At 34.8% G+C, this 22,500-nt stretch overlaps 1 protein-coding gene across 7 annotated transcripts in view; it reads left to right on the top strand.

The window, feature by feature from the left end:
- The window catches only part of LOC106884261 (uncharacterized), a 541,049-nt gene that overhangs the window by 465,156 nt on the left and 53,393 nt on the right, over positions 1-22,500 (top strand). The window lies entirely within an intron of this gene.

The following is a 22,500-nucleotide window of genomic DNA, read 5'->3' as shown; positions in this document are numbered from 1 at the left end:
AAAATGCATTACATTGCATTGTGTAATTGCAAGTATGTATTTCTGTCAGTATGTATATATATATATAAAAGATAATAAGAGTGAAAAAACTACAGAAGGCGTGTGTTACATGGTTAAAGTATATATTTAAATTATGTAAGAAAAATGTTATAAAAATGTTATAAAATCTTTTTGGTATATAAACATTGTATTTTGAGAAATAACCGGTTTCGTGTTGTCTTTTCAAATTTCTCTACTTCATTGTGTCGTGTTCGTTCCAGTCTGAGAAAGAAGAGTTCTAGATAGGGGGAGGTAATTAGGGATTTCTTCCGGTATAGGGGAGATAATCGAAATCTAGGAGGTGGTAGAATTTGATTAATTTACTATGGTTTTGTTCTATATTTTTCCCCCTTTTTTTCCTATATACATATATATATATATATATATGCACATATAAGGAAATGTATATATCCATACATATATATATGCATATATAGGTAAATATATATAAATACATACGTATATGCATATATAGTATATACATATATATATATATATATATATTTGTCTGTCTGTATGTGTATACATATATATATATATATATATATATATATATATATATGGATATATAGGTAAATGTACATAAATACATACGTATATGCATATATAGTATATATATATATATATGTCCACTAAGTAAGTTTGTGTGTGTGTGTGTGTGTTTGTATGCGCATACACGAGAGTATAAATATTCCGAGTGATCCACATTAAACAAACAAGGTTCGAAAATTTTCGATAAAAGCAACTCGCCATAGCGGTGGTTCAAATGATATGATAATAATCACTTACTGTGCCATATGTTAACAACATTCCTTCTCTCACGACGATTTTCATAGATTATTTATCTTAACCTTTCATATATATCCACCCATAAATTACTGATTAATGCAGCTCGTCTAACATTGTCTACCCCTACCCATAATGTTTTGTTATAGAATTAAAAATCATAGTATAAACTAAATAACATAAAAATAAAGAAACGTTGTTGAGGTTTCATTTGAAGTTTGTGCAATGTTCTCGTAAGAATTTTCTTTAACAAAAATAGCGTTAAGTCAGGCTTACTGCTCGGTGTTACGAACTAATACATGTTATGAGCTAATAAATCAGGTGCCTGTTTCTTTCTTTTGATTTTTGAAGTTTATAATGTTGATGTTGATAGTGCAATTGTGTTGATTTTTGTTATTGTTGCTGTTGTTATTACTACTACTTTTGCTGCCGCTGCCGCTGCAGCACATTGTAAAAGCTTAATTGTGCAAACGTATGATAGAATGTGTTTTGCAAACGTATGATAGAATGTGTTTTGCAAACTCAGCGGTTTGATTTTCTTTTTCCTGCATTTTTTTTTTTTTGGTAGAGTAGCATGTATGGCATGAAGTATATTTTAGCGACCGTATCTCGCAGGTCAACTGGTCCTGTAGAGTCTTATATCGTTGACTTGTTTATGTTGATATTCTTATTATTGTTGGAGATTAAATCATTGACGCTGCATCAGACGGTCGTGTAGTGGTTGTGTTTAATGTTTAGATCCTGGAAATTTATGATCAAATGCATTCCAGCTCTGACCATCCCGCTTCAGGCTAGAGTTAGATCTGAAAGATATACGGTTCGTAAAAGTTGTTCGTACAGAAAGAGTGCATCCCTTGTTTGGGATTGCAAAAATATGGTGTTTCTCTAAATGCCGACATGTGTCTTTCTACTAATGCATTTGTGGTTGTTGCAGTTATGGTAAACGATTTTAGTCTGTGACATCAATGATAATATGACTGTTGATATTCATGTAAATTATATTCCTTTTACTGCTAATTTTCTTATCGTGTTGTATGTTTCGTTGATAATTCGGTCGCTTTCGCTGTATATTTAAAGACTATGAAATATTTTTGATTATACGCGCAATTTACAAATGATTATTTATATTACTATTAAAATGCACGAGAAAAGTTATTGCTATTTTGCAACAAGTCAAGGGCTAATTGAACATACATATACCAAAACTATTTCAGTTGTGCCATTTCTCTTTTACACCTCTCTTATATATCGTACATCGAGACGTACGATATCGAAAGTAAGGCCCTAGAGTGTGACTTTGAAAGATTTATCTGCTAATTCTGACAGCTTGGTTAACATTATAGAGGCTCTTACTTTTCTTCATTGAAATTAAATGAAAACGATAATCATCTATTAAAGGGCTTGCAGGAACCATAAGTCTTTAATAACATTTGTCTGAAGAGGTTTATATTGGTACTATTTTGAGTAATCATATCAACGAAAGGCAATACCAATCTTCAAGTCCTACTGGCTATTATATTCTGTGTATTGAAATTCATTTCATATAGGCCGAGGTTTGGTATATACAATTCTGAAGTGCAGTATTTTTTTTATCTCTGTATTGTTTATCTATGTTCTGAAATGAAAATTAAATATGTATAGCCTCTTGCAAAAGTGTAAGTATGTAAGAAATAATAGAACAGCTAATGTGAGTTATCATTGTCTGAATTGAAAACTGTTCAGTTAAGGCAATAAGATTCTACCTAGGAAATATGCTTTCTGTCATAAAGGTATATTATATTGTGACAACTGATGTTAAAGTTTTCTGTATTGTCAACATATATTTGAAACATTCTCCATCATGGAATCCTACTTAACCTGCTACAATATGTGTATGTGTGTGTGTGTGTGTGTGTGTGTGTGTGTGCGTGCGTGCGTGTTCGTGCGTGAGTGTATTAATGTTAGTTGCAGTGCCTTGTGATAGGAAACCCCATTATTCTCTCAAAAACACAAACCATTATCGCAAATATCACGACTCAAGTGTCTGAAGAAATCTTACAACGAGTTTGGTCAAAAGCGTCAGATTATCAAAACACTGAGATGATTGGTAAAAGTAATCTACATTGCTTTCTTTAATTAATAGCAAACGTGGTATAATACATCAAAGTCTATGAGACAAAATAAATACAGCATAGATAACATATAAGCGAGAAAATACTAAGCTGCTTTCTAAAGATTATAAATACCGAATAAACTAAATAAAAAATCTAAGAAAATTAAAAGGAACAACAGATTCATTTATATTACATAGAACAGGAGATAACAATAGTTATATTAGATATAATCTTGTTAAACATACAACACCAGAAGTCCGATGCATGTATTTGTAAATGTATTGTATTATTAAGTGAAGGGTATGGTAATGTATGCCTCATAAAAGCTCAGTGGAATCTTTCCTATAGAAGCTTTCAACATGAAGAGTATATAATTAAGTGAAAGTTGTATTATTTAAGGTGGTAGACCGAAAATAATTATTAATAATTTGATAGCAGAACATCGGACCAAACAGCATTGATATAAAAAAAAAAAAATCGGAAAAAACTTCCACTTCCTAACAGGAGAACATTTTCTGAACAGCCATAAACTTAACACACCGTACCGTGCACTAAAACAGTGTTGATGTGAGTTAGTGTTGCATGAAAACTTGTACGAACCCCTCAAATGCGAAAATGTAAAAGTCTCGCAATGGATCGTTGAGCGTAAAACGCCGGCATGCAATTATCGAAACATATATTAGAAAAATGAATATTTACCAGGCCGATCATACTGTCTGGGAAGCAGCAATTATCTCTAAGGCTTCTTATCATCACGCTGGACAAGATTTGCGGAACACTTTATGAAGTGGCGCTTGAAACCAGCATAGGTCGTTGCGTGATCACAAAGAAAACAAAACAGTACTGCCGATAAACATTGGTAAAAATTGACAGTGTCTTCTAACTGTTAGACAATACTTGAGTATTTAAAAAAACACTGCGGTCTCGGCTTCACAGATAAAATCCATATAGTCTTACCCTAATCTTAAATCTGAAGAACAACCTAGTACTGTTGACACATAGCCAAATTCTTTCAGAATTTAAAAAGTAATCCCTCGTACATGACGGCTAGTATACGGAATAGCATATGACACAATCTATATATGGAACAACAGACAAGGGAGTAAGTATATACATACAACGGCTTTCTTTCAGTTTGTTTTTTTTTGAAAATAGAAATAATATATTTCTAAACCCCTCAGAGAGATTTATGGAGTAGCAGCACGAGAAATTGATAGTATGCTGTCAACTTAATGTGACAGTGTCATAAAAGGGAAGAAGGTTACGGTTATTTAGCCCTAGGAAGCACCGTTTCCTGTTGAGTTTTAGAAATGTATTATTTCTATTTTCAAAAATCAGTGAATGCATTTCATTTGAAATATATATCTTTTCAAAGGCAGATATGCATCAACAGCTAGCGAGCCATGCTACTCCAGACTTATTATGAGCAATGACTCAGAAACTAGTCTCTGGATGCTGGCTTTGCTGGGTGTAGATGCTTATCTCCACTTTGAAAACATAAGGACACAGGAAAAAGGACGGATTTATTTCAGTTTCTGCTTACCAAGTCCACTCACAAAGCTTTGGTTGGCCCTAGGCTATTAGTAGGAACACTTGCCAAAGATGAAATGCAGTTGGACTGAACCCCGGAACCATGATGTCGGGAAGAAAACATCTCGTGTGTGTGTGTGAACGCGCGTGCGCGTCTGTAAGTGTGTGTGCTGGACTACTTGCGTGTATGTACTTTTTATATATAACTATACATAACTGTTTATATAGATATGTACACACACTCACACGCACACACAATACATGCACATTCTTGTATTGTAAATGTCATTTTCAACAGGAAAGAACTCACTCATATCAATAGATGAGACCTGTACAATCTATTCAGGATACACAAAGACTACTTCATCTCGCATACCAATTGTACACAGGACTAGTGCAAGCTATTCCTGGCTGAACAATACAACCGGTCGTGTACCACAATGGCGGCCAAGATGACTCGAATGTGGAGGATAAGAAACGAGAACAGAACATTAGAAAAGAGAGATGTGTAAATATACGAGCAATGATAAATCAGGTATTTCGTATGTCAGGTTAAATCTCATGGAAATCTTTTCGTGCATTGAGTGCTTATTTCTAAAGGGTGACAATGTGATTGGAATATATTTACTAATATGGAAAAGCAGGCAGATTCACACATACAGGCATGTACATGTATAATTTGAGCTGCTATTGGTATAAAAAAGTTTCCGTCAAATGCAAAGAAAAAGAATGAGCATCCGTTAATGGTGGAATTCTCCATTAACAGCGAATATATTTATGGGGACCAAGACGAGTAGATGTTTCATTTCTGACTTTATCTCAGCTCCAGGAGATAAAGTATGTTCCTTTTCTGTAGTGCAAGCATGCATTTCTCTATCCATTGACGTATACAATCGATATAAGGACACGGACATGTACAGAGGTGCATACACACACACACATACATGCACACACATATAATATATATATATATATATATATATATATATATATATATAAATGTATATTAACTATTCGTATCTATTCTCTTTGCCTCTTTCTGTGTATGTGTGTATGTATGAGCATGCGCGTGTGTGTGTTTGTATCAAGACAAATTACGTGTCTCAGTTGTGATTTGTTTATTTGATTCTTTCCATAACACTTCATGATAGTGGAAGGATCCAGTTTTTTCTCTCAACTGAATTACCTGCTCCTGAATTAAAGCGTCTGTAGATGAGCATTTCACAAACTCGTGTTTCTTTGGTGTAATTATCAGTAGAATCATCTACGACAAAGGATGGCTCGGCACAGATCCCAGATCAAAATTCCGAAGAACAGAAAAATAGCATTCAGCGAACACATCGATATTTGCGCCAATAACAAACAATCCAGCTTCACAATTTTTCCCCTCAATCAATTCAGGAACGATACAAACTAGTCAGCGCATTAATAAAGAGTCGTTCTTTATCACAAAATATAAACCCCTTTTAAATGCATCCACTACAAGTGACACTATCACCAGGGCCTTTGAATAACACACACGCAAATAATAAAAACGATATATTCAAAACAGTCATTTCACATTAAATTATTCAGAACAATTCCAATCGCTACTATTCCAAACACATCGGGTCACTTTTATGTCAGTTGACCATTTAAGAGGATTCCACGTGCTACTATCTATACCACTACCACATTTTTCTTCTTCTTCTTCTTCTTCTTCTTCTTCTTCTTCTTCTTCTTCTTCTTCTTCTTCTTCTTCTTCTTCTTCTTCTTCCTCTTCTTCTCCTCCTCCTTCTTCTTCTACTTCTTCTCCCCTCCTCCTCCTCCTCCTCCTCCTCCTCCTTCTTCTCCTTCCTCTTCTTCTCCTCCTCCTTCTTCTTCTACTTCTTCTCCTCCTCCTCCTCCTCCTCCTCCTCCTCCTCCTTCTTCTTCTTCTTCTTCTTCTTCTTCTTCTTCTTCTTCTTCTTCGCCACATCCTTTCTCTATTACTGCTGCTTAAACAATCAAATACAAGAATTCATACCAAACTAGCTGCTGCCAACTACCTAGAACCCAAAAGAGTAAAAAAGAGAGACAAATATAGACTGAAAAAAACAAAAAAAGGAAAATGTCTCTTTGCATTTGAAAACTATGGAAATATTTTTAAAAGACATTTCATTTAATTTTCCCACAATTTAATTGTTTTTCATATTTTACTCTAAGTTGAAAATGTAAAGACTGAAACCAGTACTAAAACGTTCTTCATAAGATTATTTTAGCATTTTCTACCTTGTCTTATTTTCCTTGTATATATATATATATATATATATATATATATATATAAAGAAATAGTAAATGAGTATATGCATATATACGTACAGGTATGTGTGTACCGACATCCACCTGTATATCTGGGTACAGGACATTGCAAACAAAACGTAGACGAGAAAACACACAAGCCACATAGAGAACATTCTACTTCATCAGCTACCCCCGTTTTAACACCGGCGTTTCGAAAAGATGGGCATATATATATATATATATATATATATATATATATATATATATATATATATATATATATATATATTGGTATGTGAGTGTGTGTACAGGTATAGAATATTTTATTATGCAGTCATTATTTCGTACCGAGCTGAGTTTCGTTTTTTTTATAACTGTGTCTACGTTATTGCTTTTGTTAAGGCGCTGAGGAAGAATTATTAGAGAACGATAATCCTGCGAAGAGAGGGGGCGTGGATTCGATGAGACGGTCAGTAAAAAACATTAAATAGGAAACATTAATAGATTGCTGTCCAAGTGGTGGTCAAAGCATTTTAGAAAGAAGTGTACGAAAGCTATTCAGTGGGCCAGTGTATGAGAATTGCCATATGTTAGCAAAGATGCCTTTCAGCTTTTGCTACATCACAGCGGGGCGCGGGATCTTCGATTGGAAACAACAAAGGTGTGCGTGTGTGGGGGGAGGGGTGTGTGCGTACGTTCGTGCGTGCGTGCGTGTGCAGGTGTGTTTGAGTTTTTTGTATGACTTTGTACAAATGATCGCACCGACCATGACTTCAAGACGATGGGGGCTCGATGCCTACGTGGAAAGTCTGCTCCAACTTACGACATAAAACACAAAAAACACGCGAGAAATCAGACTGCAACAACTTAAATAAATAATGTTGTCTATGAAAATATATGTAGGAGAAAATCTGCCATGACTGAATGATCGTTTCTATGAATTGTATTGCTACTTGCCAAGCTGGATCGCATCTATCTCGGACAAAGTTAACTGCGAGTAGTAGCTAACCGGGAATATTTCAATTTGTCTATACAACCTAGCAGGACCTAAACAAGGCGGGTAGACTTGAATTTAACTATATATTTCATATATGTTCGCAAAATATTTAATTACAGCGTTTGTCAGCGGTTCTCAGCATGAGGTTCATCCATGTCGTCGGGAGTCTAGTTGTAGACGCACAAAACTCTTAGCTCCTCGACAGTCACGATACATCGGAAAACGGATTGGGAATAGATCTGCCTTACGCAACTACAGAACATTTACATTTGTTATAGGCCCTTTTACCCTGTAATTTCTGTTTAACTGACCACTGTGTCAATGCCTACAGATGGTACATGTTTCTCAATTCTCAATTTATCTTTCAATCCTTTATCTTTTACTTGTCACAGTCATTTTTTTTATTACAGCCATGTTGGGGCACCACGTTGAAGTGTTTTAGTCGAATAAATCGACGCTAGAACTTAGCATTTAAATCCTGTTACTCATTCTATCAGTATCTTTTCCGGAACCGCCAAGTTACGGGAACATAAACGCACCAGCACTGGATGTCGGGCGGTGGTGGGTGAAACACGCAGACACAAAGACACGCATATATATATATATATATATATATATATATATATATATATATATATATATATACATATATACATATATATATACATACATATATATATATGTATATATATACATATATATATATATATATATATATACATACATATATATATGTATATATATACATATATATATATATGTATATATATACATATATATGTATATATATACATATATATATATATATATATATATATATATATATATATATATATATATATATATATATATATATATATATATATATATATATATATATGCGACGGGCTTCTTTCAATTTCTGTCTACAAGATTAGTCAGTTCCAGGCTATAGTAGATGATACTTGACCAAGGTTCCTCGCAGAGGGACTGGAGAAGCATACTCCTTGCCACCTGCCGTGTTTTTTTCATTTGTGCATTTCTTACTAGAATGGATTTATCTTACCGTTAAAGGATATTTAGTGATATGTAAAGTGTTCTATTTTCTCTTAATTGAGCATTCACATTTTGATACATGTATATTATACATTTTTATGTATTTTTTTTTTAAATATCTATATTTATTCTTTTCAACGAGTACAATTTTCCTTTAAGTATATATAACCCCTTCTCCTCTGTTTTCGTAACCGGTGTTCGTTCATAGCCCTCGTGGCAAATAAAAAGAAACCATTATTATTATAAAGCTAATCGTAACATGTGCAGAACATTAAGAGATTGGAAGTAATTCACGACGTAATACGGTTTTGAGGTTTCCTCGTGTGTCCATACATATACACACACATACACTTTCATGCATATGGTTATGTGTGTGTGTGTATATATATATATATATATATATATATATATATATATATATATATATATATATATATATATACTTACAACAGTGATGACGCTGGCGTTCGGTCATGTAAAAACAAATAATAAATGAGTATATGCATATATACGTACAGGTATGTGCATACCTGTACGTATATATGCATATACTCATTTATTATTTGTTTATATATATATATATATATATATATATATATATATATATATAATTCGTTTTTATTAACTACATATACAATTATATATAACTGTAAAAATTATAAATGTCGCTTTTCTTTTTCTCTTCCCAACACTCATTCACCCTCTCTCTCTCTCTCTCTCTCTCCTTCTCTCACTGTACACATATGTGTATTTACACATCTGTCACACTCTCCCTTTGTTCGTTCCAAGAAAGCAGATCAGAGATAGATCGATCTGATTGGTTTAGAAATATCAGATGTAGTCAAGCGGAAGGATGCTCAAATTCGTCTAGTTATCTTAAGGGAATTCTGCTTTTAAGATATTTTTTTTGCTAAATATGTAAAAATACGAAGAACAAAATGGTAGAAAATCATATTCCTTTTACTATAATAAACTCGAATACTAATACCACCGCTGAAGGTGGTAGTAGGCTTCCTAATGCAGCAGATTCATCTACTACTACTACTACTACTACTACTACTACTACTACTACTTGTCACTGTAGATATATATAATATGCGTGTCTATGTGAATACTGATGTATATATATATATATATATATATATATATATATATATATATAGATATATATATATATATATATATATATATATATATATATATGCGAGTATATATACATATGTGTGTTTGTTTGCGTTTATGCTTGTATCACTCTGCATATTTGGAAGTATATGTGAACGTATATATGTGTATATATATATATATATATATATATATATATATATATATATATATATGTATGTATGTGTGTGTGTGTGTGTGTGTGTGTGTGTGTGTGTATGTGTGTGTGTGTGTGTGTGTGTGTGTGTGACTGTTAGTGAATGTGTGTGTGCGAACATGGCATAATGGTGGGGGTTTATTATTCTTCTGGCTGTCGAATTACTGTTTATTTTCAATACAACATTTTGAAATATTTCGAAATGCTGAGTCACATATAATTATAGAATGAATGATGATGAAGAAGGCATAGTGAATGAATGAATGAATGAAACGAATGAATAACAATATAATAAGTTGGAATGCGGTTTAGTATCCATGATTGAAAGCATGCTATAACATAGTTGGATAAAGAGCAATGCAAAGAAGTATTATAATCCAAAATGCAAAAGGTATTTTGTACAACGCTTCCATGTAATAAATAATACGTGAATAATATTCACGTATATTTCTAATACACGTACATATAGACACACTCAAATACATCCACCCACACTCGTTAACCATGCATATGTGCTCTGTGACATGTTCGTAAGCTCAACTACATTTGTAGATCGAGTGAGTATGTAATGGGATGATGTATGGTGTTATGTAAATATGTATGTCAATGTTATATGTACAGAATTTGTATAATTGCATACATTTTCTGTACAATACTGTAAAAAGTATAATAACGCCTTAGACTTTACTATATATAATTCTCCAAGACTTTTACAGCTTTTCCTCCCGATCAAAGGAAAATCTTAGAAATGTTCTGAACATCTACTGAATTTTAGTTTCTCTATTGAAATTTTGTAGTAACTAAGGGATGCAAATCAGCTCTGTTCTATCGTGGCATTTTAATAGTCATGCTCCTTGACGAATCTCTGTCATGAAACCTTTCGTACGTCTTGCAAATTCATTTCAGTTTTGTATCTTTTTTCCAACGCTCGCTGGTCTTTATGCCATCCAATGATTGACTGGACTTCTTTATTCTGTCAATCTATTTTTAATAACGTAATTTCATCTCCAGGTTATAACGCCAACCCCTTTGAACAACTATTACAACGTTATTTAATAATCTACAGTTTAAGAATCTACAGCACAACGGAGCACTTTTCATTATTGGTAACTATGACACCAGCTATAAATCTATGCGTTGCAACATATTCATCGAAGACCATTTCCATCCAACCAATTAGAGCTTACAACTGCATTACATCAACAAAGGCAAAATCACCAAGAATTAACTATTTTCAATATTTCTAATAAGACATTTTTGACATAATATCATATTTCTTTAAGTTTCCATACCTATCCCTTTATATATAAATATATTTGTCAATGCAAAAAATCTCGAGCTTTGAGTCTCTCTTTAACTTCTTCCGATTATCGCTGAAAAACGTATATATACTCATGTTTTGATTTTTATTTTGCTGTTCGCGTTACCTAACATTTATAAAAATACAGATAGACGTATATAGAGAGTAGGTCAATGCTTCCATCAGCATTGTTTAAACAAGGAGTTGGAATTTGTATTAAGTATTATACTTTCTCTTACTGCTAAGTTTAAGATATAAATGAGTGAGAGAAATTGCTATGGCGCGCTGAGAGGAAAACGAAAGTTTAATTTTTCTTTCAAATCTGTACTTTCTTAGAATTTTTTCCCTACTTTTGTCATCTTCAATTTATCTATTTTATTTCGTTCAACACATCGTAACCAAGAGAGGTGCGTAAAATAACACATATATAACATAGGTAGTTATATAAATAATACGTTAAAAGATATAAGTAAAGAATAACTAAAACTATTCATAATAATGTTTATTTTAAATTTACCAACAAGACACACACACACACACACACACACACACACACACACAGAGGCATCCACGAACGCACTTATGCACGCGCGCGCAAGTGATAATATTAAAGTTAGCTCTAATGTCATCGAGATTCTAAGATTTCAACGTTAAACGCTAATGCTTTCCAGAAGTAATATTTTCTCTTCAAAATCATAATTGACAGTCAGATTCCTAATACTCTTCTTTAAATGTTCCTTACTTTCTTTAACAATATTTATCTCTAGCGGTGAATTCTTTTAACTTGACATTCATTTGGATGCGTTATAGTCAACACATTATCTGTAAGGGAATTAAACAAACTTTCAGCTTATTGAGTAATTATTATTTTTGTTATTTACACCCAATCCCCAGAACAGTCATCATTTATTTATGCTGCATAATGAACAGAACCAATTCACACTTTTTCCTCATTCACTGACAGAAAATACATACGAAAATCAACGACAAAATTAATTTCGTAATACGGTATATCGCGTTCCGGGCATGAAACAAGGAGAGAACCGTTTGTGAGAGGTAAAAATTATTCTTACTGCTGTGGTTGTAGGAATGAAAGCGAGAGCATGAAATTATAGGAAGTACTGCATAATTAGAATTAGTTGAAGATTTACTACGTCTGTGAGCACTCTAATTTTTGTACCTCTGACTAGAGCCACAAAACTGCACACACTCCCTATCCTACTCTACAGTGTTGACATATAACATATGTAGATACAGACGTTGCTATCATACTGATACCATTATTGTTTTTGTCAGTCGGTGGTTTATTAGTAGTGGCTGTATTGGTTTTCGTGCTAGTAATAATGATGAAGGTGATAGTGGTAATATTGCTCTTGTGTGTTATTGCTGCTGTTAGTCTCAAGTCAATCCTCATTGGTCTAAGAAAAGATATATCATTAAACATTTAAGACATGGAGAACATCACGTTTTCTCGTGTGATTGTTTCATCATTTGCGTTATAGCTATTTATCCTGTTCATATTATTGTTGCTGATATTTTTTATTCATTAAGAACTACAAGCTTGATAATGGCGGAGGTGTATTAGTCTTACTGTTTATGATTGTGTTTGTGTTCATAGACAGTAGTGATATATATATATATATATATATATATATATATATATACATATATATATATATATATATATATATATATATATATATATATATATATATATAGAGAGAGAGAGAGAGAGAGAGAGAGAGAGAGAGAGATTGACAGACAAACAGATAGATAGATAAGTAGATAAATTAAAAGATACTGATTATAGCCCATGACAATATATGGAGGTTTTGGCAGTGAAACATTCTTCCATACACCCCGTAAGTGTTTCTAGTTAGACATACAGACGATTGCATATGCACTCTCACACACATATCTGTATGTATATATATATCGTGATTATAGCTTCCCTAACCGTTAACTACTACGATTTTAGCCAGAGTGCCGAGTAGCTGTCTTCTGTCGTCGAAGAAAGTGTTGTTTTTAATTCTCAAACCTTATCCGAATTTTATGTAGAAATGAAATTATAGACCGTATCTCGAAAATAGTGGTCATACTTTACAATTCCCATAAGAGCGAAATCACGTCACCTGAAGTTGTTAAGTAATCGTAATGATGAAAAGAAAATTAAAATTGCTATGAATGTTTTCTTATAATACTTTAAAGTAATTCGCCTTGAATCTATGATTATACAATTACAGTATTGTGATTTAATTACAAGCATATCGAAATATTACTCATGCTGTCCTCCAACCATCTTATTCTATAAACATATTGATCATTATTCGTCTGGTAATGTATTATCTGCTAGATAATGGCATATAGAACTACAATAATATGAATCATTGATTAAAATCGAATTACTGGTAAATTATGATAGATACTTCTAAGCAAACATATATTGAACTCCACGAATTTTTAACATAACCCTACCGCAGGCCCCGCAGGCGATAGCTTAGACTCAGGCGTGGCTGTGTAGTAAGAAGCTTACTTCCTACCAAATTGTTCCGGATTCAGTCCCACTGTTGACAGCTTGAGCAAGTATCTTCTATGATCGCCCGAGCCGACCAATCCTTTGTAAGTAGATTTGATCGACGGAAACTGAAATAAGTCCGTCATATATATGTGTGTGTGTGTGTGTGTGGGTGTGTGTATGTGTGTGTTTGTGTGTGTGTGTGTGTATGTGTGTGTGTTTGTGTCTGTATTTGTCCTCCCATCACTGCTTGACAACCGATGTTGGTGTTTTTTACGTCCCTGTAACTTAATGGTTCGGGAAAAGAGACAGATAGAATAAGCACTAGACTGTAAAAAATGTCCTGGGTCGATTTGTTTGACTAAAAGAAGAAACTTCCAGTCAGTGCTCCAACGTGGCCGCATTCAAATGACTGAAACAAGTAAAAGAATAAAAAAAATACCAATTAATACCATACCCAAAATATCTGTCAAAACTTTCATTAACACAGCGTCATCAATAAAAATGGCGATAACACTGGACATGTGCAGGTCTTTTGCCACAGAGTGTAGCAAGCGTTGCGTATGTGCCTGTGCGTATTTAGGCGTTTGTGTTCTAGTTTGATTTTCTGTAACAACACTCAATATATGCGCACAAATATCCGTGCTTGTGTACGTGGGAGTTATTGCTTTACCTGCAATTTAATCGGTCTTGTATCCTTCGAAATAGCTCTTTCACTGTTGTCATTGTTCTTTCTTTCTGTGATTTTTATTTTTCGTTTCAATGTTATCGATCATTTGAAATCGGTAAACTTTTGTGGTTGATTTCAGCTTTGTGCATAAGGACAAGCGTTGACGCGTTAAATATGGAGTGTACGAAACTTGATACATAAATGCTGTCTTATGCTCTCTCAAAAAGTTTCGTATAGCGTGGTCCGAACGTCTTGTCACCCCCTGCCAAAAAGTAATGAGAACAATACTACTGGTTTAAGTATATTCACTCTTATTGATACTGACATTATCACACACCGAGAAGGTTTGACGAACCCCATCTTTTTCTTGGCACAAAATGATGTGGTGCCATATACCGTGTGATATTTTACGAAGCTGTGCTTCGGTGATTGATGCAGTGGCTGCCGAAACAGCGTCCTTCAACTGCTGGGTATTCTGGTATCGCTCTTGTGAAATCCTCTCCTTGATAATAGAAAATTACAACAATATTTACAGATGGTGAGAAGACTTTCGGACCGCCCTGTACAATGAGTGACGCAGACGCATAACCATGTGCACTGTTGTGTTGTACTCTTCAGATTTTGATTGTTTTCATCTCCTGCTGCGCCTTTCCACGGCCTCTTTAAATCGCCTCTAACCTCAAAAGTAAATCTCTTTACTGAAGGTTTCCGCTCATGGAAGAAACTTATCAGGAATGACGCCCTTTAATTGAAAACTAACGACTAGTATCATTTCCATATTCTTGCAAATCATTGCATCAACTGCTTTATTCATTTTAATTTCGTAGTCATGCAACCACGCTGTGTCACAATTCAAAACACTATTCTGAACGTTTTCATCTGCATTTAAACAATCAAACTTCTCACGCGATTCGAACTCTTTACAGACAACTAAACCGTCGAAAGCTTTATGGTGAGTTTGACGACGAATTTCGCGCATTATGTGTACGCAGTTTTGCAATGTTCTTTTTCTTTTTTCGTTATTTACCACGAAAAGCTTCAGATGGGAGTGTGTCTTCAGTTAGTATGTTTTTTTTTAAACCGTGGCTTTCATGATTGTTCAAAGGAATCAAATACTCAACCTTGCATGTTCCTGATAACTTTATAAAAATTTTCGTAAGACTTTTATCAAATTTTCAGATAGAATATCTCTCGAATTCATTAATCTTCTGAATTTATCATTTTTATTAAGGCGGAAAAATTGCATTTGCAGATCGATGACTAAAGGGAATGTTACATAGTAACTATTATTAGACGGAAGGGTAAAAGTTTGCTATATTTATGATTACAGTTTGGAGTACGCAGCATCCTATAGGCTATCTGAATTTAAAGTTGTTTGGGAGCATAACCTCGTATACACACACACACACACACACTCGCATATATATATATATTTCAAATAGTGTAATTCACTCAGCATTAGTTATGTTATTAGTTAAGTTCAATTGAGTTTGTTTTTTGTTTTAGAAAGAATAGAATATAAAAGCTTTCACTTTTATATTAATAATTATGTAAGACTGGTGGGAATATTATCTGCATGGACTTCAAGGACTGGGTTGCTATTTAGTTAGATAATTCAGGAGTTAGTTATAGGTTTACTCACTGAATTTATTTACCGATACTGTTGTTGTACATAGGGTAAATGTGTTTCTTTGTTGTAGTTTAATTAATAACGTTAGTGTTTAATCCTTCGTAGAATCAAGATTGAATGAATGTGGTAATATTTGAGGTATGTTTGTTCCCAAACAACACTTATTTTAGTGCTGTTGACACCGCCGGATTGAATGGTAATACCCAGGTGTCGAAACCATAGTGATATCCATGGGGCAGCTGATGAAGGAGGTATGTTGGATTGTTGGTATGGCTGTTATTGCATGCGTGGAATAATTTTATAAGACATCCGTTTCATATATATATATGTGGTCCGAGGGAAGAGCCATTCTAACAATGCGTCCTGCCCTAACTCTTCGAAACACTTAGTTTTAGAATGGTGGCAGCTAATGAAGGAAATGTGGCCTGTGTGTTTTTGTACTCCGTTTATCGTTTTGTCATCGTTTTTTTTTGCAACGTCTTGTACCCAGATATGCATCTATATATACATGTAGATGTAGGTATGTACATACATGTAGTATATACGCATATACTCATATATATTATGTGTATTATATATATATATATATATATATATATATATATATATATATATATATATACGTAGTCATTTACACATATTCGTGTATCTATACAATAATACCCGTGTTCGTACTTACTTAGATATAAGTGTAAAGCAAAGGGATGTAACTCACATAGTAAGAGAGAAACTGGATTATTATCATAGTGGTAGCAGGGGAGGCGGCCGCGCTGACGTTTGCTTTGAATGGAGAAAGAGTAAGAGAAAGCAAATTCAAAAGAATTTTAAGATGCGTGGTTGTATTGGTTCACTGCGACTTGTTTCATCTACTTCTCTATGTCTCTATCTCTTCCTCTCTCTTTCCATCTCTCTTTTACCATCTCTCTCTCCCTCTCTCTCTCTCTCTTTCACCGTCTCTCTTTTATCATCTCTCTCTCTCGCTTTCTCTGTTGTCTCCATTGACAGTATCAACGTCATCAGAGCCATCTCGGGCAACGTCACCATAACGACCAACGCCTTTCTCTCCACCATCAACACCATGATATTGGCCAACAGTATTCTGTGTTCGGATATATATACTCTTACGTCTGTAGTTGTGATCGGTGCGGTAAGCGTTCAGCTACGTCTGTGAGTCTGTCTCTCAATCCTCACAACTTTTTTTTATGGGCCAACATTGAAGACAAAGTAAATGTAGAGACACCCACAGATATACTTACAGACATGCTTTGTCTGTCTGTCTGTCTCTCTCTCTCTCTCTTTCTCTCTCTCCCCCTCTCTCTCTCTCTCTCTCTCTCTGTCACACACAAACACGCTCACATGCACATACATATAAACATAAATGCTCACCGCAGCAAACACCCAAATAAACGCACACGGAAATATATTCACATACATTTAAGTATCTGGCAATACTCAGTAATATACAAAAGAGGACTAACTCTTGCAGAAGACACTTGTATATAAAGTCCTATATCACTAGTTTGCTGAATTTTGAAGGGTGCTGAAAATTTCCTGACGTTAAGAGGATCGCGAAAGGCCAGGCTGGAGGTCTAGCCATCCGAGGTCTTTTACAGAGCTTAGAAAAACCGAAGGACCACTGCAATAAATGTGTGAATCGTAGAGGGGAATTTGTTGAATAAAATCATAATTAACTGATCCTTCTGTATTTTCTTTTACGCATAGCGAGAAACTTTTCTCTGGCCACTCGTATGCGTGTATATATATATATATATGTGTATATATATATATATATATATATATATATATATATAGGTAATTATGTATGTATGTGCGAGAGGGTGCTGAAAAGTACCGGGCTTTAAGGGTATCACGGAAAGCCTGGTTGGAGGTTCAGCCTTCCGAGTTCTTTTATAGGACTTAGAAAAACCGAAGGACCACTATCATAACTGTATGAACTTGAGAGGGGAATATCTTGAATGAAATCATAATTAATTGATCTTGTATTTTCTTTTACCCAAAGCCTGGAACATTTTAGCATCCCCTCGTGTGTCGAAAATATTCTGAGATAATGTAAAATAAATTTGATTAAATAATCGAAAAATATTAAGAAATAGAACATATTTTAGATATTAGGAGGAAGCGTGGGGTATCCGAAAATTTAACTAATTATCAAATTCAAGACACGAGTCGCAACCACATGTCATATGAAATGAGGATATATCTAGCAACGCGAAACAAGAGAAAGAAACACTGGCCATGAAGTAAAGTCTTCAACCGAGCAGAACTTGGAAGCCATTCATATTTTCAGTCACAGTATTCATGTGTTGCTATCGATTGCATGTTACGTGCTATGTAATTGATAAAGACCCCCTTCGGTCGTGACTGACCATGGGATTGCACCTATAATGTTCCCCTCCAAGATACAAGTCCAGGCAAGGTTGTTTATGGAAGACCAGCACTCGTCCATGCATACAAGCCACCCCTCTCCATGCCACCGATGTTATCCAAAGGAAAGGCAAAGGCCAATACAGCTTGGCACTAGTGACATCGCAACTCATTTCTACAGCTGAGTGAACTGGAGCAACGTGAAATAAAGCCTCTTGCTCAAAAACACAACACACAATCCGGTCTAGGATTGGAACTCGCTAGCGCATGATTGTGAGACCGACGCTCTAGCCAGTGAGCCATACGCCTTCACATATGTAATTTAAGTTCCAGTATTTCGTCAAATATGGTGATAAAAGTACTCTATTAAGTACATCTCTCATCCTAGTCAACGTAACATAACGTAAATGAAGGCAGCAAGCAAGCAGAATCATTACTGCGCCGAGCAAGATGCCCAGCGGCATTTCGCCCTGCTTTACGTTCTGAGTTCAAATTACGCTGAGGTCAACTTTGACTTTAACTCTTTTGGGGGTCGATAAAATAAGTACCGGTTACACACTGAGGTCGATGTAATCGACTTATCTCCTCGCCGGAAATTGCTGCTGTTTCGAAACGGCAATGCTACGGCCCAAATTCTACTTCTATTCTTATGAAACTATAGTATACTCATTTACTAAATCAATGTAGTAGTTTTAAGTAAGCAGCAACTGATTCTCTGAACACTTAAGAAGGAAGTGAAAGGCTATTATTGCCCAAGGAAGAGTTGTTTATATCGAATTCTGGACCCCAACATAGGCTGTAAAATTTTGGAAATTCTATATGTGATTCGTACATATACATACATACATACATACATACATACATACGTCATGCATATGTACATACACACGGGCATATACACGCACACATGTATTAATATATATTCTTTTATTCATTTACCTGTTTCAATTAGATGACTCAGTTGACTGAGGCCATGCTGGGTGACACCGCCTTGAAGGGTTTTTGCTGAACAAATCGACCTCAGGATGACTTATTTTTTAAAGCCTGGTACTTACACTATCTGTGTCATTTGCCAAACCCCTAAGTTACGAGGACATAAACACGCCAACCCAGGTTATCAAGCCGTGCTGGGGAGACAAGCACAGACACAAATACACATATACACGATGGGATTCTTTTCAGTTTCCGGCTACCAAATCCACTTACTAAGCTTTGGTGAGCTTGAGGCTATAATGGAAGTCTCATACTCAAGGTGGCATGCAGTGGGATCGAGAACAAAACATGTAGTTGAGAAGCAAACGTCTTACCATACTGCTACGCTTGAGTTATGCTTATATACCAGTTTCACCGCCACTGCTATTTCTTACCAGAACCAGCACAATCAGTATCAAACATTAAAAACAATGAAAATATTGCTATTACCAACACAGCAACACCTCAATGACCATCTACAATAGTAACAATGCTTTTAAGAAGATAATGAACATCATAAATAAAGAAAAACGATCGCAAGCGTGCTCTTGTGTATTTAAAATTTTGAATGTCATGTTTGGATTTTAGGTCAATGGCAATTGATTTAAAACTAAACAGCAACTACAATACAATGAACCAGAGCAATATAATCCCCAGCACCAAGAACAGTATTACCACCATCCCTGTCACCAGCATTACTAACATAAAAACCAATGCGACCAGCAACAGTAACTCACCAACTTTTGAGTAATAGTATTTATAAAAGAATCCGCTACTTGTGTTTCAAGTCAACACAAGGGGGAAAGTGGAAGAGATTGCGAAAGCTTTAGAGCTCTCATCTGAGATGCAAAGTTTAAGGGCTTATCAAGTGGGTAAGCGTTCAACAAGCTGTACTTATACAGTACTTCCTCCCACCTCTATCAGTCACCTGATCATTTTTTCCTTTCAATTCTTACACCAATATTAATAAAACAACGATATTCTCACAAACCAGTTCTTTATTTATGTTATTACTTTTACTAAATATTTTTTTTCGGATAATTGTTCATAACCAGCGCTGCTATTAGACTTAATTACAATTCAAGGTGTCTGGAAGAAGCTCTTATGTGGAACTGAAGGTAGTAGTTCGAAAAGAAAACGTAAGCAGATCAGAATGGATATTAATCTTGATGTCTTAAATTGGTGTGATGCAAGAGAGAAATTCAGCCACACTGTGAAAATATTAAAGCAAAGCATACAATGTCTACAATATTAACTATACATGACAATAGAGAGAAAATTAAACCAAGTGATCAAGAAGATACTCCGTCAACTGGAACATTACTTTTTGATCGATTTGACATGATTCTTACAATGACGCTGGTCTTGGAGCATGAATCGGAAAGTTGTACGACCAGACTCTATCTGCGACTGTACAAATGTTTCACCAGTACAAATCGTATATGTGATTCTGAATGTTATTGTGATATTTGCAAATGACGTGGACCTTTCAAAAGTTCTAGAAAATACTGTTAAAATAACCTGAGAATCTAGAGGCAAACGCGGCGAGTCTGACATGTAAATTGACTGCGAAGAATATTGTTAAAGGATTGGCACTTATAGAGAAAGGCTTACAACATTTTATTCTTATCAAACCAAAACATGAGCGTACGATATAAATTCTTAAAGGAGTTTACACTAGATTAAGTTTCTACTCTGGACACTAGTACAAACAATTTTGGAAAAGGTTCAGTCCTACTGCGTGGCACCTTGGGCAAGTGTCTTCTACTATAGCCTCAAGCCGACCAAAGCCTTGTGAGTGAATTTGGTAGTCGGAAAATGAAAGAAGCCCGTCGTATATATATGTATATATATGTATGTGTGTTCGTGTGTCTGTGTTTGTCCCCCCCGCCATCGCTTGAAAACCGATGCTGGTGTGTTTACGTCTCCGTAACTTAGCAGTTCGGCAAAAAGAGACCGATAGAATAAGTACTAGGCTTACAAAGAATAAGTCATGGGGTCGATTTTCTCGACTAAAGGTGGTGCTCCAGCATGGCCGCAGTGAAATGACTGAAACAAGTAAAAAAAAGAGTTCAATCAGATGTTGTTTGATGAAGATAGTGATCCTTATCCTAGCATCACTACTCTTTAGAGACAACTCAATTTCTTTTGTGTTGAATACGTACACTGCTATAATATTACGATTCTTGTTTACTGCTATAATATTACGATTCTTGTTTACTGCTATAATATTACGATTCTTGTTTATGCCCTTACATCACGCACTTACATCACGCACTTCAAATGTTTTTATAAATACATATACTATGTATATTTAGAAATGTCATGGGCATGTTGCTTTTTATTCACTTATATTTCAAGAATTTTGTTCGTTGGTCTTTTGTGGTCTCTTGTGCAATTACTTTCATGGTCTTTGCACAACCTGGTTTACTGGCGCTATTGTTGACGTTATTGAAATCGCTGGTCACCATTGTTTTATGATTGCGTTCTCAACAGTGGCATACTACGCTTAGAGAACATTTTATTCCCTCCCTGTTCTGCAGAACAACACACTACAAAAATACGATATCAATTTTTTTCTTCAATATCTATAAGCAAATAAACCCTTGCACAAACTGTGGCGTGGAAGACAGAAAATTAACAGTATTAGTATTTTCCCAGTTATCTCTGTTTAGAAGTGACGGAAAACACTGATAGCGGCCTCCTCTTCCTTATTACTAAGAAGTTTGACCTTAGATGAAAGAGTTAAAAACCTCGTTAGGTGACTGATATCAACCATATCAAAATAACTACTTGAGATTGAAGATATATAAGTTCATCACACTAAACTCAACGAGTGTGTCCAAACATTTTGTTTACACCTTTTCGAAATGTACATATATAATAAATGTATTTACGCACTTCTGTGCATGTTCTTTCTGCATGAGGTGTGGATATTTTAATTAAACATTCGTAATATTCAATTTCT

The sequence above is a fragment of the Octopus bimaculoides genome, chromosome 3 (genome assembly GCF_046866305.1).
Source record: "Octopus bimaculoides isolate indiv1 chromosome 3, ASM4686630v1, whole genome shotgun sequence".
Taxonomy (NCBI): Eukaryota; Metazoa; Mollusca; class Cephalopoda; order Octopoda; family Octopodidae; genus Octopus; species Octopus bimaculoides.
The sequence above is the reverse complement of the archived record's forward strand: the minus strand, read 5'-3'. Positions and strand labels throughout refer to the sequence as shown.